We start from the raw sequence: 16,790 nt of genomic DNA on the forward strand, positions 1-16,790 counted from the left end.
TGTTCATAAGAACTTTCACTTTAGAAGGATGGGCTGAACAGAGACCAGGGGTTCCCCTAGCTAAATATGAAAGAGAAAGTATTTGTCTATCCAAGGATGGAAGCCATAGACTTGAGGTTAATCTCGCACAACTTTGGACGGTGATTGGTGATTTTTGGAGTGTTTGGGGGTTGTGGTGGGAGACCTGTGAGGGAGTGCTACTGGTCTAGGCACGGGGTCCACCCGGGTGCTGCTGGGTACCGCCTCTAGTAACACAAAGGGTGCATTACCGGCACTAACCTTACGACCAACCTCCTCCAAAGGATCAGCTTCTTGTTAGACAATACACATTTAATTATTGCAACATTATTGTAAGATACCTGAAGAAATTCTCGTTCAATGGTGTTAATTTGAGAAAATTTGAAATTTCTCGAATTTCTTAATTTGAGAAAGCTTTTTTAAGAAAAGAAAATAATAAATGATTATTTGGTTTATAAAATTATTATAAAATGATTCCGCTAAATGTAAAAAAATATTGAGACTAGTCTGTTAGTATACTTTAAAGGGAAGTAAATTTACTTAAATTTATCCGAGGGCTTCTATCTCAAGTGGTCTTGATGGGGCCAGAAAGCCGACGGCTTGTCAAGGGTCCTTCTTTCTTTCTTTCTCCATGGCAACACTGTTATACTGAACCATAACATGGTAACACTGTTATACTGAACTATAACATGGCAACACTGTTATACTGAACCATAACATGGTAACACTGTTATACTGAACCATAACATGGCAACACTGTTATACTGAACTATAACATGTCAACACTGTTATACTGAACCATAACATGTCAACACTGTTATACTGAACCATAACATGTCAACACTGTTATACTGAACCATAACATGGTAACACTGTTATACTGAACCATAACATGGCAACACTGTTATACTGAACTATAACATGGCAACACTGTTATACTGAACCATAACATGTCAACACTGTTATACTGAACCATAACATGGTAACACTGTTATACTGAACTATAACATGTCAACACTGTTATACTGAACTATAACATGGTAACACTGTTATACTGAACCATAACATGGCAACACTGTTATACTGAACCATAACATGTCAACACTGTTATACTGAACCATAACATGTCAACACTGTTATACTGAACTATAACATGGCAACACTGTTATACTGAACCATAACATGGTAACACTGTTGTACTGAACTATAACATGGCAACACTGTTATACTGAACCATAACATGGTAACACTGTTATACTGAACCATAACATGGCAACACTGTTATACTGAACCATAACATGTCAACAATGTTATACTGAACCATAACATGGTAACACTGTTATACTGAACCATAACATGGCAAACACTGTTATACTGAACCATAAAAAATTTGAACCAACCTATATTAGAGCTTTCAGGTTTCGCACCCGCTATCCTTTTTCTCCTCTTTTTTTCACAGTATTTATAGTCGTCGATCTGAGAGCCGGGCCATCGTCCCACATCAAAACTTCCAGCAAAGTTGAACACTGCTTCCAGGGAAATGGGGTCAGGGTTTACTGCCAGCAGCTCTGTGCTTCTGTCTACCACTCCTGGGTTTAGGAAATAATACAGCTTAATGTTAGTGTCTGGGCTGGCATATGCATATAAATATATAGTATGGTAAAATAAGAATACAATTTTCTTACTGTACTAGAATAACAACAAAATTTGCTTGTCCTGCTTGAATGAGCATCAGATTTTCTCAAAACATGTTTCCCTCAAGCAGGTCTAAGTCAGCCTTGGCGTGCTTTACTTACCCAGGCTACACACAGAGTCTGGCTCTGAGGAGAGGGGACAGAGAGGCTTGTTCCCCAGGTTGTACGCGAGAGGCTGACCAAGTGAGGTTTACGGTGTTACTGAGGCACTTGTCCACCTCCAGCTCCCTCGAGTCCGCCACAACCTCCCCATCTTGACGGGTATACCACACCAACACCTGCAAAACATTATCAGTCTTAATGCCCCTCTTCATATGGCATACCAAACCTGGAACATATTATTGTTTTAGATTTATTAATGGAGGGGAGAAAATAAGGTTAATGCCATCATTCCACGTTACACATTCTACCAACAGTGTTACAGACCCAATAGCTGGTCATATTTGGGACGGGAAGATGATTAACTAGCACCCACCATCCCAGTATATTGAATTAGGTATTTAGTTGTCATACATTGATAGCAGTATTGGTGTTGAGCTCGGCCCGCAAGCTGTTCACACTCGGGGTCCTTTCCAGACTTTTCTTCTGAACATGAAATTAAAATGTCAGTATTTTTCACATTTTATGTAAGTAAATACACAATTCTAAGACGTGGGACAAAATTTTAGCAGTGTAGCCTTAAAAATTAATTACAAATAAAATAAAATTGCATCTTTAAAAACGAAACGTGAACAAAAAAATGTTGACTTAAAATTTTGAAACATTTAAATTGTAACTGATTATTCGTTACGAAGTTGCAAAAACTCACTTTCAATAAATAAAGTTAAAACTTTTCACCACTAATAGGAGAGGCAGATATGGGCTGATTATTATCAAACTTTACACATCTGTTGAGTCTGGCGGACTCATTGTGGTACGTACTGTTGCAACTATATTGATTTTGAAGCAAATGAGAAAAAATTCACGAATCAATGATAATTTTACTCATTAGCAGATATATATTTCTGCATATGTATATCTAATTTCTTTAGTTAATGCATTTAGTTTTATCTTGTAGCACATTTATACACTAAAAGGCATGTATTCGGTATGGCTAATATATGTATACCCTGTATACACAGTATGTTGTATATAATTTAGTATGCCATGTATTGTTGGATATTTCCAACATCGAATACAGCATTGTTGTATTCTCATTACTTATTACTAACCATACTTAATATTGTAGTAAGTAAATTAACAACTCGTAGAATTCTCATGTACTAATAATTCATCTGTGCATTAGGCTAGAATTCTCACGTCACCTGAGGCCAGTATTGCGTCAGATTTCTTTACAGTAAAACACATTATATCCAATTTGTGTGAGAATTAAATACGATTCTCCATAATTAAAGGATTCTGTATGACAACTGATTGCAGACGAATTGTTCTCTAACTAAAAGCCGAATAGAGCGTTAGAATCATAGCGTCTACCTCGCGATAGTGTTAACGTCATCAATGAATGCCATGGGGAGACATTAATTCTTCTCCCTTATATATTTACTATTCTTAAATCGGTAAATAATAATATTTCGTTCCTCTAAATAATAAACCCGTCCAGTCTTTAAAGTTTCAAGCGCGAATGCGAGAAATATTAATGTTCGTGACAATAATTTGTGTTATGAACGTCGACTCGGCGTGGGTTGGAGGGACGCCATCCCCTTCAGTACGTACGCGGACACGTGCAGAGCCGAAAGGAGGCAGAACTGTGCTTACCGTACTCACAAAAGACGCCATTGCCCAGCAAATCGGGCAGGTGTTATCCATCCTCAGATGAAAGCCGCCACTGTGAGGCGTGAACGACCTTGCAGATAATATTTTCAACTAGTGCTGGTGTTAAATGAGGGACCCCTAGACTTGGTTCCTGACGACACGTGATCAGCCAGCTTGAAACGCATCACAATCCAGGATAGGTTCACCGGAGCCTGGGATGCGAAATTACGGCAATCTTAATACTCATACAGTGCCCACAGCTAAGTACCCTTTATTTGATGCATCATTTACAGGTCTAATAATAGCGGGGTGATTGTTCGTCAAGCAGCGGGATAAACACCTAATAACAGGTGATTAGAATTCCATCTGTAGATATTAATAATTTTGAATATGAATTGAGTAGTTTAAATCAATTGCTACTGGTAGTTATTTATCTTGCAGCTCGAGAGAAGAATTCCTCATGCTGTCTTCTCCATGTTGAACCGTACCACTCGTCAGTGTACCAGACTTGGAGATTAAGAGGACTTCCATGGTTATCTAAAGGAATCTGCTACAAGCTAAGGCTTATTTCTTTTTATCCATTTACTCGCAATTTGATTTATTCAGAATGTTTTGATATTAATGTGTGATTTACTGTAACTCATTACTATGCTCATATTCATGTTCTTCTTTATGTGAATGATATTATATTCAGCATTATTTATAGGATTAGATTATTATTAATTGAATTAGTGAACGAACCACACTGATTCCTGGACGTACTTACCTCCAGTAATAACCCCCCAATGTAGGTGTTTGAGGGTTTTTTTTTTAATAATACAGCCCATTAATTATTCTTATGATCATGCTTTCTAGTTATATCCATAGTCACTGGTTCTCTCTAGAATTTATCTAATGATCTGAAATTCTCAGTTTCCCTCTTTACTTTAAAAGCGGGTGGTCCTTCGTAATTTAATTTACTAGTTTAATTATTAATTAATCAGAATCAAGCCCAAATATCCCACATGTATAGTGTATATTTATTATTAATTTATTGCAATAAAAGTCCAGGGCCTTTCTCCTACAACAAGCCACAGTTGTGTCCGCTTACAACAAGTCACAGTTGTGTCCGCCTACAACAAGCTACAGTTGTGTCCGCCTACAACAAGTCACAGTTGTGTCCGCCTACAACAAGTCACAGTTGTGTCCGCCTACAACAAGCCACAGTTGTGTCCGCCTACAACAAGCCACAGTTGTGTCCGCCTACAACAAGCCACAGTTGTGTCCGCCTACAACAAGCTACAGTTGTGTCCGCCTACAACAAGCCACAGTTGTGTCCGCCTACAACAAGCCACAGTTGTGTCCGCCTACAACAAGCTACAGTTGTTGTCCGCCTACAACAAGCCACAGTTGTGTCCGCCTACAACAAGCCACAGTTGTGTCCACCTACAACTGTTGTAATCCACAAGTTATTAGGAATTATTAGCTAGAGGATAATTACTACAACACTTAACGAATGATGATTGGAAGTACATGTAAGTAGACAGACTATGGATCACATATCTAAGAAAGGTCAATGGATTAAGACCGAAGCTGTTCAGCCAAATTAATAATTCCTGGAAAGAGGAATTATTCTTCGTCAGGCTTCTAGGATCAAGGTTACCGCTCTAGGGATAAGGTTAATCGGATTATACCTTCCTTGAGAGGCGGGGGTGAAATGGTTGAGATAGATGGCTGACTGGAGTCAGTCTGATTGTGGGAGTTGAACTGGCAAGTCCTCTGGATCCCCGTTTGCGGCAGCAACGAAGTGTAGCAGACTGCTATGCGAGAACCTGATGTGATCTTAGTGACCAAGTTAAGTCTGCAGTATGTGAGTATTGAATGAAAGACTAACCGGGTGTGGAGCGTTGTAGTAATCATTCCTTATTAGGGACTTAGGCGGAAGATACGAGTGTGGGTGGTGATCGTGGAGGTCAAGTGGTCAATGGGTATTGGAATCGTATTGACCTAATAGAGTATGTTAATATGTATTTATTTGTCAGAGTCTATTCTTTGTAATTAAATGACAAAACCCGACGGCCTTTAAATACCTTCCATATGTTCATTCATTGTGTTCCAGTACAAGCCGAGTGGTACGCCTCAAGGGTCTGGTGTGTGTAGGAGTATAGGTGGTAGTAACGGTTGCTGAGGCAAGGTGTTATGTGTTGTATAATCGCTGTGTTCGGAATGAACCGGGTTCAGTGTCACGACATATTTGGTGGCAGCGCAAACAGGTTTGGAACACTTTGAGAGATGAAGGAAGTGTGTTACTGGTTAGTTGGTGAGGGAATGTTCGGGAATTGGTAGACGTCGGGTTGTGTTCAGGACGGTGGATATTGGAGTGAGGAAGGGAAGGTGTGTGGGCCAGTGAGTGGCCATAGTGGGGTGTGGGGTCAAGGTGTGTGGCCAAGTGGAGTGGCCACCGTTGTGCGGCAGGGAAAGGTCCCCTAAGGGGTGGAAACAGTAGTGTGGGGAACTGATAAGTGACGTTTGTTGATGGTGGCTTAAAATTATAAGTGATTCTAGTGAGATTAAGGAAATAAGGCCAAGTAAGGTTACTGTACGGCAAAGCGTCAAGCTGGTTCATACACGAGCACATAAGGGGCGAGTAGCTATGACGGGTACGGGTAGTAATAGAAGCGCCAGTGGCCAGGCCACGAGTAATGTCGATCAGGGTGAGAGTGGTGATAACACGGCGGCGTTGCTTACGGCGCAGGCGGCAGCGTCAGAGACAATTGGGCAGGTTGCACAGTGGTTGAAAAATGTGTTGAGCACGCATGAGACGAGTGGAGACATACCCACGTTTTTGGGGCGCCAAACGGGATTCGAAAGGTCAGTTACTGACGGATATTAGAAAATTTTTCTTTGCTCTAGAGAAGGCGACTAGTGTGGGGTCATGGTCGGATCAGGCAAAGATTGCATTGTCATATTCCAAGGTGAAAGGGGAAGCAAAGACCCTGCTCAACTCGGCGGAAATTAGAGAAATAAATAGTTATAGCGAGTTTAAGCAGGAACTGATAGATCATTACGATGTGCAGCACGATGCAGTAGAACTAAAGGCTCAGTTAGCTGCACTTAAACGAGAACCAGGGAACAATTAATGGCGTTTGGCCATAGAATAAGACTCTTGGGTGATGTGATTGAGTGGACGGAAACGCAGTTCACGGGGGTAGTAAGAGATTCTATGCAACGGAGTGTTTTTTTCGGTGCATTACCGCGGGAAAGTGCGTTACACTGCAGGGAAGCTAAGTCTTTTTAAGGAAGCGGTGAAACATGCAGTGTTTGGGCGGAGAATAGCCCGACACATAAACTGACAGAGGATGACATTTTCAAAGAAGTGTCCCCTAAGGAACAGGCAAATCTTGCAGACACGCAAAGAGAGACAGGCTCAGCTCTGGGCCCCCAGTAGCTCAGCCAGTGGAGGATGGACCGCGGCGGGGGTCACACATTCCAAGGGCAAGGGGCGAGGTGCTCCTCGACGTAACAATAATAAGGGCTGGGAGCCAAGGGTGTTCCAGGGACACAATACGAGTGGGGGTGTCGTTGGGGACCCCATCAGGGTACTCGTGGGCAGCGAGGAGGCTATAATCAAGGGGCACGTGGAGGCAGGTTCACTCCTGCTCCACAACGATATACAGCCTGCTCAGGGAGCAACAGGAATATACCACCAGAACCAGGGTACCGGTAGAGGGTATCCCCGGGGAACGGGGTACACTGCAGGTAAACACGAGCCAGAACGACCTAAGCAGACCAAAGTGTGTAAGCTGTGTGGTGACGGTAGTCACTTGGCCTGGCAGTGTAAGCTTTTTGTTCCGCCTAATTACCCAGTGTGTACAGTAGGGGGTGGCGGACAGTGGTTGTGTACCGTCGGGTCGGGTCATCCCATAAAGGTGCATTTACGGTTAAAGGGGCACTATCTATACAGCCTTGGTGGACACCGGTGCTTCCGTGTCCATCATGAGTCGTAGCGTGTTAGGATCAGACGTCAGGCTGATACCGAACAACAGGAGATTAACGGCGGTGGGGGATAATGCGTTGCGGGTGTTGGGTGAGACAACTGTGGATTTCCAGCTAGAAGATAGATGGTTTAAACATAGTTTTGTAGTAATACAGGATATAGGGCTGAAACATACCACATTATCCTGGGAATTGATTTCCTCAAAAAATACTCATGTACCATAGCGTTCAGCGCAAGGGGGAATAAATTGGTATGTGGGGGTCAAGCGGTAGAACGTTAACAAGGTGAGGAGTAGAGAAGGAGTAGCAGTAGTGAGGGGTAACTGTGGTAACTCGGCTGGGGACCAGAATATACAGTGGGCAGTCACGGTACCCAAGGATGTCACCATTCCGGGAGAAGCATCCTTAGTGATTAAAATGGCATGTAAAGCCAAGGGAGTAGACGTTGTTGCAAATTGAGCCATTGGATAATCCAGCAGGGTTGGTGATAATGGAGACTATTGAAGACATAAATGAAGGGGTAATTCGGTTGAGGGTTTTTAATCCCTCTCGGTGGCCAGTCACCTTGAGTAAGCATGCACAGGTAGCGTGGGGGCACCCTGTGGAGGAGATTATTGCAGCCATGTCAGTAAGACAGAGTGAGGGCGACGATGATAGAATGGATAAATTAATGGGAATAGTGGATAGGATGTCCATGGAAAGGGAGGTTAAGGAAGCCTTAAGGGGCTTAGTCAGGGAGTTCCCGGATGTTTTTGTTGTTGAGAGGGGAACCCCCAGGGTGCATTACTCAAGGAGCACATAGAATTGACGTAGAGGGATACACATCCAGTATATACGAGAGCATATAGCATACCAGTGGCACACCAGAGGGAGGTGAAAGAGGAGATAAGCCAGCTAAGGGAGCATGATATCATTGAACCATCCAGTTCACCGTGGCACAGCCCTCTCGTAGTAGTCAGGAAAAAGAATGGGGGAGTGAGGTTATGCGTAAGATTTCCGCAGAATAAACAAGCTGACGAAAGACGAAGCCTACCCATTACCTAACATACAGGACACATTGACACACTTGAAGGGTACACAATATTTTACCACATTAGACCTACTCATGGGTATCACCAGATACCGCTGGAGGAAGAGTCGAGGGAAATCACAGCGTTTAGTGCGTGCAACGAGCTCTGGCAATATAAACGACTTCCTTTCGGGTTGAAGTCAGCACCTGCTGTGTTCAGTAGGCTAATGATGAGTGTATTATCGGGGTTGATAGGTCCCACAGCGTTGCTGTACCTCGATGACGTAATCGTGCTGGGAAAGTCATTAGAGGAGCACATGCATAATTTGAGGAACTCTTGCTAAGGCTGAGGTCACACAACCTCAAAGTGAATTTCGAAAAATGCAGTTTTTTTGGAGAATCGGTAACATTCCTGGTCATACAGTGGGCCGGATGGGTATCAGTCCATTGCCAGGATAAAACCAGGGATATTCAAGAGTTCCCAGTTCCACAGAACAAGAAAGAGTGCAAATCTTTCCTGGGGTTGGTTAGCTATTATCGACGATTTATTAAAGATTTTTCAAAAATTGCAAGACCATTACATCAGATAAGTGGGACTTGCAGAGTTCGTGTGGGGGAGGAACCACAGCAGGCGTTCCAGGTACTGAGGGCTGCTGTCAGCTCTCGCAGTATCTTGGCGCACCCAGATTTTAGCAAACCGTTTCTGGTGTATGGCGGATGCTTCTGGCGCAGCGATAGGTGGTGTGGTAGCTCAGGTGGATGAGCGAGGACGGGAGCGTCCCATTGCATTTTGTTCACGAGTACTATGTCCTGCAGAGAGGAACTATAGTACGATTGAGAGGGAAGCGCTAGCGATCACATTCATATTACAACGGAACCGGTACATCTTGCTTGGACATGAAATTTGGCTCAGAAGCGATCACAAACCCCTTAAGTATGTGTTCGAGTCCAAGGAAGCCTTGTCAGCGACTGGCACGGTGGGTTACCTCGCTCTCAGAGTTTAACATTACAAACTTTGAACATGTACCAGGGAAAAGCAATGTGGTCGCTGACGCATTGTCAAGGTGTCACAATGTAGCAGTGGTGAGTGAAAGGGGGGAGGAAGATGTTGTCGTGGAATGTGAGGGAGTTGATACGAAGTCAGGAAGGTCACCCCCTGTGGGGGGAGGTAAGGAAGTTTTTGAGGGGTCAGCGTGCGGAGTTGAGGAAGACACTTCAAGCACCAGTGGATTGAGTTTGTGGTTGAAGATGAGGTGTTGTAATCAATCTTGGTAGGGTTTCGGGTATACGGTCTGAACCAGTATACCAGGCAGTCTTGACACCGGAGTTCCAGAGGACTGCAATGTATCTGTGTCATAACATCCCAGCAGCAGGCCAATGGAGGGGGAGTCCAAGAAGTTGCAGAGGGGCACGTCAAAGGTTCTATTGGCCATCCATGGGTAAAGATATCAAGGTCTATGTAGCCTCTTGTGACAGTTGTCTGAGGTACAAGGCACATAGGTTGGGTGGCCTCCGGCCACCTTTGCGTAGGTGGCCGGAGGCGAGTACTCCCTTCGAGAGAGTACACATAGATCTCATTGGCCGCTACCACAAGCTCATTCAGGGTCGAGGTACATATTGTAGCAGTGGATGCACTCACACGGTTCACTGTGGTGAGTGCACTCCGTTCTAAGTCGGCAGAGGATGTGACCCAGGCCATGGTGGAAAGTGTGTTAACCAGGTTTGGGGCTCCTCACCAAGTTGTGTCAGACCAAGGGTCAGAGTTTATCAATCAAGTATTTCAAAGCATCGCGAGTGTGTATCATTCAAACATACTCCAGTGCTGGCATATCGGACCATCGGCGAATGGTTTGTTGAAAGACACAATGCTGAAGTAATCAGTATTCTGCGGCATTTGGCTGCAGATGATGTGCTTGCATGGGATCAGAGTTTGTCGATGGTGGAGTCGGCGCTCAACACGGCGTTCAATAGGTCGGTGGGAGAAACCCCGCATTTTTTGTTGCATGGATTCGATCCCCGACTTCCGTTCACGACGTTCACAAGCAAGCAACCGCCATGCTATGCGTTTAGACTCAGAAGTGTTGTCTGTTGGCGAGCAACCAAGGCATTTGACTTGGTGAAACTACATTTAAGAAAGTCGACAGAGGTAGCAGAGGCATATTATTAATGCGCGGAACAAGGTCCAAGACAAAGGTGATCAATGAAGGTGATAGGGTATTGTGAAGCAGATGCACGCTCAGGCAGAAGGTAAGTTGCACCCAAGTTTGTGGGCCATGTCGGGTAATTAGCAAAAAGAATGCAGAAGTTAAGGTTAAGGTGCTAAACACAGGGCATGTGTTCTCCTGTCACCAGACCGCGTCTATACACTGACCGGTCAGGCAAGTGAAGAGCCATACCCTACGGAGAGTGGTGCCAGGGGAGAGCACACCAGCGGCTTGAGAAACATAGGTAGGGGTACGAGGAGTTGGCAATCAAGGGTAGATAACACAGAACAGCCTTCGCAGGGACTGGGGACAAGGTCCACAGGCGACGGTAACACATCGCTATCCGACCCGCTCTCGTGGGGTCATGAACACAGAAGGAGCATAGTATGTACTGTAGAGTAGTGCATGGCCATGGTAGTTTTTGTAGAGTGTGGGGTAGTGTGTAGAGTGCGGTGTTGAGTGGTGCATGGGCATGGTAGTTTTGTAGAGTGTGGGGTAGTGTGTAGAGTGCGGTGTTGAAGTGGTGCATGGCATGGTAGTTTTGTAGAGTGTGGGGTAGTGTGTGAGTGCGGTGTTGAGTGGTGCATGGGCATGGTAGTTTTGTAGAGTGTGGGGTAGTGTGTAGGAGTGTGGTGTAGAGTAGCATGTGTAGTGTTGTGGCGTTTGGACGCCTGGTATGGAGTGTGGTGTTGTGGAGTGCATTAGCGGCACAGGGAGGCCAGGTGGTGGTGGGTACGGTGAGTATCGGTGTAATGAGTCAGGTGCGTCAGGACGCAGAGCCTGGCTGTTGAGAGACGTGGTGTTATAATGAGGTCATCAGTGGTTGGGTTGACCAGAGGTGATGGTGTGTCGGCAGTGGGTAAGTGTTATGGATAAGATTATAATGTAGAATTTTCAAAATTCAGGTGTTGGTGGTTGCAAGTGGACGATGCGAAGTAGATATACTAATTTCTTATTAAGTTGTTACAGAATCTCGCTAGAGGCGAGCCAGTGGCAGTATGATGTTTTAGTGACATAACTGTGAAATTATTTTAATGAGGTATTTATTGTGATAATGTATGTGTATGTATATACTGTATATTACCTCATCGGCACCATTACTGAGTGTTAGGCTTGAGAAGGTCCCCCGGGATCATGTCACAGAGCTTCAGGTAGAGTAGAAGGGAAGCTATGAGGCTACACTCAGTTATTCTAGGAAAAAAAGGGGGGAGGAAGTGAAGCCAACGTGACGTTATAGGCGAAATTCGCCCCCTGACATCAAAGCAGGGATAAGGGCCAGCTGCAATGGTTTTTGCAGCTGCGCTCAGGCTATATACGGGGAGAGAGTAAGGAGCGAGGGGGTTATGTAATAAATGTGGATCGAGCCAGGGGGCTCCGAGGGAATATTTTGCAGGTACAGCGGTCGGGAAGGAGTGAATACAGGTGGACACACTCTGGCGGATTGGCCTAGACCAGAGAGCTGTGAGGGATCTACAGCGTTCTGGGATTGGTGCCTGGAACGAGACGTCAGCACAGACCAAAGGGAACATGACCCTGGGGTAGGAATCTCCGTTGCTCTGGAGGCCAGGATCACGTTAGCTCAGAGCAACGATGGGACATTGACAACATTCACCAGGCTGGACAGCCTGGTTTTGTCTGGGTCATGGAGGATCTATGACCTAGCAACCATGGGACACGAAGACAAGAGAAGTGATGCTGCCAATTGTGGAGGAGGCCAGTGAAACATTGTGTGATCATTGTAAGCCTTATGTCAACAGTACAGGGCAAGATGTTAAATTATAATTAACTTATTACTAAGGATGAAGAACCTTAGATATATATGTGTTGTGTATATATTAATGACTAGTGTCATTTCTGTTTAAGTGCCAGCCATTCTGGTCAATGTAATTTTATGTTTATGTTTGTATGTAATTATCATGTCAGCAGTTTAGGTATATGTGCATTGCTGGAGATGGGAAAAATTATTACAGACTATTTAAACCTGTGATATGATGTGAATAAAATGTATATGTTGGAGAAGTGTTGTGAGTCATGTCGGGGAAAATTTTAATTTATTTCATCGTGTGTATAATGAACTTATTGGATGATTTCTTAGTTGTACACATATGGTGGGTGCATCCTCCAGGTCCTTGCACTAATGGAACCATTGCAATGGATGCATATGGGGACATATGCGTGTTTAAGGAGGGGAGTGTTGTTGTAACCCACGAGTTATGTAGGAATTATTAGCTAGAGGATCATTACTACAACACTTAACGAATTATGATTGGAAGTACATGTAAGTAGACAGACTATGGATCACATATCTAAGAAAGGTCAATGGATTAAGACCGAAGCTGTTTAGCCAAATTAATAATTCCTGCAAAGAGGAATTATTCTTTGTCAGGCTTCTAGGATCAAGGTTACCGCTCTAGGGATAAGGTTAATCCGCATTATACCTTCCTTGAGAGGCGGGGTGAAATGGTTGAGATAGATGCCTGACTGGAGTCAGTCTGATTGTGGGAGTTGAACTGGCAAGTCCTCTGGATCCCCGTTTGCGGCAGCAACGAAGTGTAGCAGACAGCTATGCGAGCACCTGATGTGATCTTAGTGACCAAGTTAAGTCCTGCAGTATGTGAGTATTGAATGAAACACTACCGGGTGTGGAGCGTTGTAGTAATCATTCCGTATTAGGGACTTAGGCGGAAGTTACGAGTGTGGGTGGTGATTCGCCGGAGGTCAAGTGATCTATGGGTATTGGAATCGTATTGACCTAATAGAGTATGTTAATATGTATTTATTTGTCAGAGTCTATTCTTTGTAATTAAATGACAAAACCCGACGGCCTTTAAATACCTTCCATATGTTCATTCATTGTGTTCCAGTACAAACCGAGTGGTACGCCTCAAGGGTCTGGTGTATGTAGGAGTATAGGTGGTAGTAACGGTTGCTGAGGCAAGGTGTTTATGTGTTGTATAATCGCTGTGTTCGGAATGAACCGGGGTTCAGCATCACGACACAACAAGCCACAGTTGTGTCCGCCTACAACAAGCTACAATTGTGGCCCGCCTACAACAAGCCACAGTTGTGTCCACCTACAACAAGCCACAGTTGTGTCCGCCTTCAACAAGCCACAGTTGTGTCCGCCTACAACAAGCCCAGTTGTGTCCGCCTACAACAAGCCAGAGTTGTGTCCGCCTACAACAAGCCACAGTTGTGTCCGCCTACAACAAGGTACAATTGTGGCCGCCTACAACAAGCCACAGTTGTGCCTGCCTACAACAAGCCACAGTTGTGTCCGCCTACAACAAGCCACAGTTGTGTCCGCCTACAACAAGCCACAGTTGTGTCCGCCTACAACAAGCCACAGTTGTGTCCGCCTACTACAAGCCACAGTTGTGTCCGCCTACAACAAGCCACAGTTGTGTCCGCCTACAACAAGCCACAGTTGTGTCCGCCTACAACAAGCCACAGTTGTGTCTGCCTACAACAAGCCACAGTTGTGTCCGCCTACAATAAGCCACAGTTGTGTCCACCTACAACAAGCCACAGTTGAGTGCTCAGTACACGACCATGAAAGGCTGGATGGAACATGTTGAGGACCTCCCCAGACCAGCGGCCACACACGCGGTGTAACTCTTCTTCCAGGCGGTATTTTTGCTGACTGTATTATAGCGCTACTTTTACTAATTTCGACCTGTGTATTTTCACATATAGTTTCAATAGTTTGATTTTCACATTCAGAATTCATGGTATATAAAAAAATAAGGATATATTATGGCAAAAAAAAAAATGACCGCAGGTGTGTTGACTCAAGAGCATAATCCCTCCTCTCCTGAACGTCACAATGTTAATGGAGCGCTTCGTCTCCCACAAACAACGCTCCTGCCATGTGTGTGTCAAATGATTCTGACAAGAAGCAGCAGTAGATGTCCACTAATAATTTTAATTTTATAACATTTTAATATATAAAATACTATTTACATATACAGTAGTATATTTCATAGCAATGACGTTTTATTTCTGTCTTGGCCGTCAACAGGCCGTCGGCAGTTCGCAGGTATAAAGAGGTTGAAGAACGCACCTTTAGAGCGCAGGCGGGGAGAAATACATAATAATTTACACTTGTAAAATATCAGAGGGTCTGGTTCCAACTAATATTTAAATATTAATGTTTTCCCTCTAATATATTATTTTCCCTCTAATAATATTATTCCTCGAATATTTTCTTCGAGAATTTTCTCGAAGTAAAACTAACTAATCTCAGTAAGTCATATGAGCACAGACGTGGTGTCCAGAGTAGGGATAGTGATTCCACAGAACCCTGCCCCACAGTTCCCAGAAATCAGGTAATTGAGCATTATTCTGAAACGTCGACATCCCTTGGTGAGTCTCTAGGGGAGTCCCGGTGAGTCCCTGGAGAGTCCCTAAGAGGGTCCCTGGGAGTCCCCTAGGAGGTCCCTGGGGAGTCCCCTAGGAGGTCCTCTGGGGAGTCCCCTAGCAGGTCCCTGGGGAGTCCCTAGGAGATCCCTGGGAAGTCCCCTAGGATGGTCCCTGGAGAGTCCCCCTAGGAGGTCCCTGGGGAGTCCCTGGCTCCTGGGGAGGATGATAACAACGATGTCTTATGATGACGCCAAGTGAGGCGCTCTGCCAGGACATAAAGAGCACAAACTTTCTGGACACTTATTCCAGAACATTGTATACAGCTGCTTGTGAGAAGAATGTGGGTTACATCCGAAAATTTGGTTTGTAATGCATTTATCTTGGTTATCTTGAGGTTTATCTTGAGATTATTTCGGGGCTTTTTAGTGTCCCCGCGGCCCGATCCTCGACCATGCCTCCACCCCCAGGAAGCAGCCCGTGACAGCTGACTAACTCCCAGGTACCTATTTACTGCTAGGTAACAGGGGCATTCAGGATGAAAGAAACTTTGCCCATTTGTTTCTGCCTCGTGCGGGAATCGAAACCCGCGCCACAGAATTACGAGTCCTTGCGCTGCTATCCACCAGGCTACGAGGCCCCTTTACACGTGCATTGTGTCTTCACTTTCATTGAAGCACTGTGGCTTTTTGGTAAGTTTCTCCAAAAATATAATATATTTATGAAGAAATTCATGCATGTAATATTTCTCGTATATTCAAGAAATTTGCACGTAGAATGACAGTTCAGATAATCTTGAAGTTAAAGGTTTGGTTAATATAAACAAGGAAAGCTTAGTAAGAAAACTGCTAGCAATTTCTGAAGGTTATTTGTGCATCCTTAAAGTGGGGAAGTTGAACGACTCGCAGCAGGCAAATGTTGCAAACGTCTATCATTATCTTAAACAAATTATCCTTACTGAGTAGACTTACTAAAAAGCAAATATAATCCTTATACAGACCTTGACCTTGGGAGATGCAAGTTGGAGGAATGTTGATATTGATGTTGACGACTCCCCTGATGGTGTTGGGGAGGGGAGGGGGGAGAGGCCTCCACCAGGTGCTCCACACTGATGGGCAGCTCCCCGCTGGTCAGCTGGTACTCCTGGCTGCCCTGGTACTGGACCTTCCCGCGAGACACATACCTGAAGTAATAGTAGAATGTTAGACCCCACTGGTCAGCTGGTGCTCCTGGCTGCTCTGATACTGGACCTTCCTGCGAGACACAACCTGAAGTAATAGTAGAGTGTTAGGCCCCGCTGGTCAGCTGGTTGCTCCTGGTTGCCCTGGTACTGGACCTTCCTGCAAGACACAACCTGAAGTAATAGTAGAGTGTTAGGCCCCGCTGGTCAGCTGGTACTCCTGGCTGCTCTGGGTACGGGACCTTTCCCGCGAGAACACAACCTGAAGTAATAGTAGAGTGTTAGGCCCCGTCTGGTCAGATGGTACTCCTGGCTGCTCTGGTACTGGACCTTCCTGCAAGACCAACCTGAAGTAATAGTAGAGTGTTAGGCCCCGCTGGTCAGCTGGTATCTCCTGGCTGCCCTGGTACTGGGACCTTTCCCGCGAGACACAACCTGAAGTAATAGTAGAGTGTTAGGCCCCGCTGGTCAGCTGGTACTCCTGGCTGCCCTGGTACGGGACCTTCCCGCGAGACACAACCTGAAGTAATAGTAGAGTGTTAGGCCCCGCTGGTCAGCTGGTACTCCTGGCTGCTCTGGTACTGGACCTTCCTGCGAGA

The 16,790-nt window shown here is 44.9% G+C and overlaps 1 long non-coding RNA gene across 1 annotated transcript; it reads right to left on the reverse strand.

Annotated features, from left to right (window-relative positions):
- Positions 1 to 1,424: 1,424 nt before the first annotated feature.
- LOC138357670 (uncharacterized) lies at positions 1,425 to 16,115 on the reverse strand. Its single transcript, XR_011225099.1, has 3 exons — positions 16,012 to 16,115; positions 1,815 to 1,990; positions 1,425 to 1,607 (listed from the first exon to the last, which is right to left on the reverse strand). It is a non-coding gene; the product is annotated as an uncharacterized lncRNA (long non-coding RNA).
- Between the last annotated feature and the right edge of the window lie 675 nt (positions 16,116 to 16,790).

This window comes from Procambarus clarkii, chromosome 79 (genome assembly GCF_040958095.1).
Source record: "Procambarus clarkii isolate CNS0578487 chromosome 79, FALCON_Pclarkii_2.0, whole genome shotgun sequence".
NCBI classification, from domain to species: Eukaryota; Metazoa; Arthropoda; class Malacostraca; order Decapoda; family Cambaridae; genus Procambarus; species Procambarus clarkii.